The sequence below is a fragment of the Notothenia coriiceps genome, unplaced genomic scaffold (genome assembly GCF_000735185.1).
Source record: "Notothenia coriiceps isolate Sejong01 unplaced genomic scaffold, NC01 NC01_scaffold00028355, whole genome shotgun sequence".
Taxonomy (NCBI): Eukaryota; Metazoa; Chordata; class Actinopteri; order Perciformes; family Nototheniidae; genus Notothenia; species Notothenia coriiceps.
In genome coordinates, this window is record NW_011361056.1 from 85570 (window position 1) to 92265 (window position 6696).

Sequence of the window (6696 nt, forward strand, 5' to 3'; positions counted from 1 at the left end):
GGAGAGGGAGCCGGCAGTTCAGGAGTGCGAGGGGGTGGAGCCCCAGGGGAGGGGGTACAGAAGGTTGTTGAGGTTGGCAGTGCGGTTGGATGGGGATGGCGGGGGTGGGGATAGTCCAGAGTGAGGGGATGGGGTGAACCGTCAGGAGGTGTCCGGTTGCGGGGGAGGCCAGCGTCCGGTGATGTAGCCCGGCGTCGGCGGAGGATCCCAGCGGCGCTAGTCCTGCGGTGGCAGTAGCAGCAGGGAGACGATGGTTGTTGTTGAGGCTGTTGGAGGTCAGCAGGCAGTGTAATGAGAAGGCGAGAGGTTGGTGGTGTAGTAGGCTGAAGCAGCGGGAGAGATAGTCCAAGCAGCAGATGAAAGGTAGCAGCAGATTGAGAGTAAGCCAAGGTAGTGTTTTGCAGTGGTTATTAACTGATGGCTAGGAGTTGGAGCAGTGAGATATGTGAAGCAGCAGTGGACCAGGTGTTGGGTGAGTGATGCGTGTGGTTGTTGGTTACCCCAGACCGTCCCTGCGGCACCATGTCTGGACCTAGCTACCCAAACAGTAGCGAAGCTGGGTGGGGAGGTGGAGGCTGCCCGCAAGAACGCCGGCTGGGCAGCCAGCAGAGTGAGTGTTTGTTGTTGTTGATGTACGGCGCACAACAGGATCGGTCCAGGTTGGCACAATCACATCAACAAAACACACAGCGTACCTCCACGCCAGTCCAGAGCAGCGATCAACACACCCAGAAAGCAGGAAAAAACAATCCCAGTGGTGTAATCAGGTAGTCCAATTGTGAACGGGAGCCCAGCCTGTTTAGCTTCGGTGGCTAACGTAGCATACAGACGGTAGTCAAGGTGAACGGAGTGGAGCCAGCTGTTGCTTGATGGCTAACGTAGCCATACCAGTCCGTAGTAGGGAGCCTATGAAGGAAAACGGAGCTGGAGAGATGCACAACGGTGAGTGAAGAGCAGCCTTCTAGGATCGGCGAAAACCAGCATAGAGAACCGTAACAAAACAAACAAACCATCCAGAAACAGTCCGGGGTAGAAGCGGCATGTCAACAGACAAGACGCCAGCGTGCTCTAGCACCGAGAGGACAGACCGTGATCGCATTGAAAGTGTGACGTCAAAACAGCACGTAGGGGGATGCCGGGGACACGTTGGCTCTTCATAGGGAATTTAAATATAGTTGGGAAAGTATATTTTAGCATTATCCTTGACTAAAACAAACAGATGCCATTCAAGTACACTTGAATATCCATGCCATAGCACACTGCTTACTGCATGGCTATTGAGACCACACAAAGGTTCGCAACAGGCTCACAAATGTGAGAGTGGAAAAACTGGTTGGCTTTCGGGCAAACCTAAGGCTCTTAGAGCCTGACACAGAGCCATCCTCAACAAGGCTGGACAGTGACACTGAAGAGGAAGACTCAGAGTTGGATGTTGATGAGGCCCAGGAAGAGCCCGTTGACTGAAAGGGTTTAGCCAAAATGGGGTGCATTTTTGTTCATTTTTTAATGAGTGGGGTTGGGGTGGATGAGTAACATTTAACTCAACATTCCTGTTTTCGTTTTTCAATGAAACAAATAATTGTTTAATAAAATAATTAAAACTTGTTCTGTTCTATTTAAACAAAAAATGTGTTGAAATGTCATGTTTTTTTGTTTAATTTTGCATCGAATATTTCCAAAATTCCCCAGCTTAACTTCCCATGGAAACTTTCCGGAAATTTACCGGAAACTTTCCGCCCCTCTGCAACCCTACTCCTGACATGATGCAGCGCGGTCGTAGCATATTCGAGCTATTTGTAATTGATCCTGGACATTTATAAGGCTTATGAACAGACAATGGACGACTATTTATTCATGTAGATTTAGATGTTTGTGGATGGAGGAAATGAAATCCAACTAGGTCTTTTTGTTGGTGGATTGGACCCCATATTTCTTTACAGCTGTTTTCATCACATATTGGCTAATTACTATGTCTATTCTAAGGATATATTTCCTTCCTTGCTTGCAGTCCTTTTTCTTTCCCCACCTCTGTGTTCTCCAAATGATTCAGTTAGCATTCGTGAATGTGAAATGTTGATCCTACGTCTCCTCCCTCATAGCTTATTGTATGTTTTTGCTGATGGGCTGCAGGGCCATTCATAGATGTCGACGTCCACCATTTATCCGTCCATTGTCAGAAATCACTGGTGCCTGCCTGGAATTTATTAGGGTTAACCCTCCACTTGTAATCAGAAGATATCCTGAGGTAGCGTGCGCAACCCCAGGGAAATTAAAGCTCAACTCAAGACCCCATGTTTCATTTTCGCTTCATTCCCATATGCCATGTCCTCCAGGGGGTACAATCTGTGACCTTTGCCACTTGGCCTGCGAGCGTGTGTACCAAGTAGAAAAAGGCAGGCATGTGGAGGTCAGGTGTTTTAATGAGAGGTGGGAAAAGTGTTGCAATGCATTTAGTATGGTACTCTACTTGGAAATATCAGAAACATCAAGCGTCCTATTTAACGGATATACCTTATAGCACATGATGTGAAGTGCATGGTTCAAGTGCATTTAGAGTGTGCCCTTTTCCAAGTTTTTGGCACAAAGTAAGCGGCAAGTGGCAAAGGGGTTTTATTTAGTCTCATAATAAATCATAGGTAGGTTTTGTCAGCCCCCATCTTATTTAAAAAATGAGCCTGCCTCTGATCCATCAAGTACTTTTAGTTTGAAGCATACTGAAGTCCTGAGGGCTTTGCACAAGGGCACCTCAGCTGTTGTTATAGATGAGGGGCAAACTGAGGTAAACTGAGACCACTGACTCTATTAATGACAAACGAGCAAACGTCATCCACTGGTAAAGACTGTTGGTTGGGATTGAAAGTTGCTTGAGAAGGGGAATCACTCTCACAATCAGCTGCATATGACTTGGACTTTTGAAATGAACAAATATTGAAGGGGCCCTACTGTGCTTTTGGGGTTTTCCCTCTATTTTAGTGTGTTATATAGGTTTGTGTGCATAAAAATGGTATGCAAAGGCTAAAATCCCAAAGCTTGTATTCACTCTTCTATTGGCCAACACATTGTACGGGGCGGGACATTTCCTACACATCTCCGTTGACCAATCACAACAGAGCCGGCCAGCTAACCGATCAGAGCAGACTGGGCTCTGGTTTCAGACAGAGGGTGAAAAGAGGTGCTGCAGCACAGACAGTATGAGAAAAATAAAGAGCTTTTTGAACATTAAAGAGACACAAAATACAAAGATCAACCTGAAAATGAGCATAACAGGTCTTTAAATCAATAAAAATCCCTTATATGAGGGCAGATGCATTTGCTTACCAATATCTGTTAGGCCAAATGCTAAGAGTTCCAAGTGCAAAGAAGCCTTTATATCTGGAGAAAGCACATGTTTGACCTAAACAAGACTCATGAATAAGATGTTTTAAACATGCACAGGCTCTGCATCTCTCTTTGTACTCTAACACATCGTTGCCAACATGCACACGTAAAGGCCCTGACTTAGCAAACTGACACCAAAGAACACGTCCCGACGGACCAGCCAAGTTGCACGTACGCACTGCGCATGCGTGAATGGCAATAACTCTCCTTACCAACAGGGGGCGGTAGCGTGTATTCTTAATTCAAAAGGGGCAACCGGAAGACAGACTGCGTGATATACACAAACAACAAATAGCGTGCGTTCCATTTTCACTCTTGTCCATCACAGACTGTTTCACATAACGACTTATCGAAAACATGTTTAGTGCGGTACTGGAAAATGAAAAATAATAGCCGTCTGTGTGTGCCTTCTTCACTTCCGTTTCGCTTCTCATCCACTGATTCGCTAAGCCGAACAGCCAATCAGAGTGATTTATTTTGCCGACAGCCTCCCGATTCAACAATCGGGGGCAGAAGGTCACGGCCGAAAAGACACGACGGTGCAGTACACACCAATCTGAGTAGGGCGACAGGACGCTCATCGACGGTCAGACATCTATCGACGGCCGAAACCGGCCCGGTGTGTCCGGGCCTTAATGTGAGCACTTACGATGCTTGCATGCACACATGTTAAATGGGGTTCATTTTCTTCCCTGGGAACACTGTGTCTCATATTGATTTACCTCAATAAAGAGGTTACCAGTGTTCCACACACACCTATACATTAAACACAACTTATTTCCCCTTCCTTCAATCCACCGCCTTCTGTTCATCAATGTTGAATAACTCATGGCAGCAATGTTACACCTGCTGTCTTCACTAATTTGCAGAGGGTGACCTATTTTCTGCCTCCACTCAACGCCACAGCATCACCCAGAGCAACATATAAACATGAAGCACTTAACAGATGATGTGCTCAGTGGATTTTTAGGCCAATGGAAGTGGAGCATTAAGGGACATAATATGCTGTGGCCACTCTGTGACAGACTCAGAAAATGCAGCGGTAGGGGATTCTGATAAGGGGACTAGAGAAAGCAGGCCAACAGAATATTCAAACGACTCGAAATATGGTCTCATCCTCATAAAATAAGAGAGAAAAAAGTAAACGTTTATGTTCAGTGAGGAAAGAAATAGGACTCCATTAATAGTAGCATACGTTTTTAAGGTAAAAAAAGGCATACATTGTTGCCTTCCAGGTACAAAAGTGATGCCCCCATAAGGAATGTGTAGGCCTAATTAAGTTCCTTTAAGCTTGCTAAAGTTTTGTTAGAGCTAAAAAGCTATTTATACTAACATTACCTTCTTTTTTTTTTTTTCATTTCTTTGTACTGAGTAGAAAAGAAAAAAGCACTGTGCTTTCTGTTTTCAAGTCATTTAAAATGAATGTAATCACCTCTTTCCTCCCCTGCATTAGAGGACATTTGCATAAGCCTTTTTAAACTTCCCCAGGTCATGTTGCTGGAAGGTTTTTGAGTCTTGAGTTGCATTTGATATGAGCCAGGATGTTATTTCAAGGATTTAATTACCGTCTCACAACTCCAGTGCTGAGTACGTGAATTAGGGCTAAATGAAACAGAGCCAGATGAGCCAATGTAAAGAAGAAGGAGCCAAATAGGCCTTCATTCCACTTCTGGTTGCTTTCATGTTGCGTCACAGAAAGCTGACGTCCTAGTGCAGGGGTGGCCAACCAGTCAGAGGTTAAGAGCCACATTTTTTCTTTGTTACTGCAAAGAGCCACATCAAACACACAGTCACTGATACGTCATGGTTCAGTTTTTTTGTTTTCTGGAGACAAGATTTCAACCACGTCACTGATGCATTTTTGTGGCATTGGGATATATATATTTTAAATCCTCTGGAGCAGAGAGAGGAGCTGTGAATTAGTGTTATTGATTAATGCATCAGTGTTTCTTAGGGTCAAAAACACTAAATTCACAACTTAAAATGAAAGCGTTTAGTTTATTTAATAAAAGAGCACATGTTCAATGTGAAAAGTGACAGTAGTTACAGATTATTTGCAATTTGGTGCTATATATATTTAAAAAAAAAAGAATTATATATATATTATTTAAACACCTTGAATTTCAGGGGGGGGGCGGGGCTCTGTTGGGCGCCCCTCCAAGACAATGGTAGGGGAAACACTGGATAGTGTTTAATCAACGATAGGATTTCCCCCCCTCAAAGGTGATTGGTTCCTGCATCCGGTATTATTATGATGGCTCTTGGGCCACATCAAATTAGACCGCACTGTCATCCTCTCATACTGACACTTGACACCACACATACACACGTAGGGGAGCCGGGACGAAAAGTAACACGGACGAAAGTAACACAGGGACGAAAGTAACACGGGACGAAAGTAACACGGGACGAAAGTAACCACGGGACGAAAGTAACGGAGCGGATTTGATCCGATACCCAAACAACTTTTGACCGGCCAAATTACGTCAGAATGGTCAGCATTCAATACTTAACAGACCTACTAAAATATCAGGTTTCACTTCAGGAGTAGTGTTGTCACGATGCCAACATTTTGGTTTCGATACCGATACCCAAGTCAAGAATTACGATTCCGATTATTTTCTCTATACTTTCTTAAAAAAGGGAAACAGTCTTAAATGTAATTATTGTGCTTTTATTTCACACGAGACCATAACCATAACACACACTTCTTAAACAATGAGAACAGATAATAAAATAATGACAAGAATTCGTATTAAATAAAAATTAATACATTTCTTACCAGACAGGCCTCGTGGTGTCCGTAGGCTTGCCCTCACTTTCAGAGATATAGCTAAAATACATCAAAATTTCGCTTCTGGCNAGAAGTTGGTTCAGCCAAGGCACTTCTCAGCAACTCAACGACACGCCTGGCAGCATTTTGTAACTCTATCTGTTAAAATAGATAGCATTTTTCATTTAATCATTTATTTCAATAGGGACAATGCACATAAATGAACACTTTAGACAAATAACGCTTCAAGTGTAAATGGATCATGTCTTCCTATACTCTCTATACCAGGGGTGGCCAACCAGTCAGAGGTTAAGAGCCACATTTGTTCTATGTTACTGCAAAGAGCCACATCAAACACACAGTCACTGATACGTCATGTTTCAGTTTTTTGTTTTTTGGAGACAAGATTTCAACCACGTCACTGATGCATTTTTGTGGCATTGGGATATATATTCTTTAAATCCTCTGGAGCAGAGAGAGGAGCTGTGGATTAGTGTTATTGATTAATGCATCAGTGTTTCTTAGGGTACAAAACACTAAACTAC

General features: G+C 43.7%; 1 long non-coding RNA gene across 1 annotated transcript in view; it reads left to right on the forward strand.

Moving 5' to 3' along the window:
- Positions 1 to 6696, forward strand: part of LOC104958111 (uncharacterized) — an 11736-nt gene that overhangs the window by 2589 nt on the left and 2451 nt on the right. The window contains exon 2 of the long non-coding RNA XR_799733.1: positions 2533 to 2538. This is a non-coding gene — a long non-coding RNA (uncharacterized lncRNA). The remainder of the gene's footprint in view (positions 1 to 2532; positions 2539 to 6696) is intronic.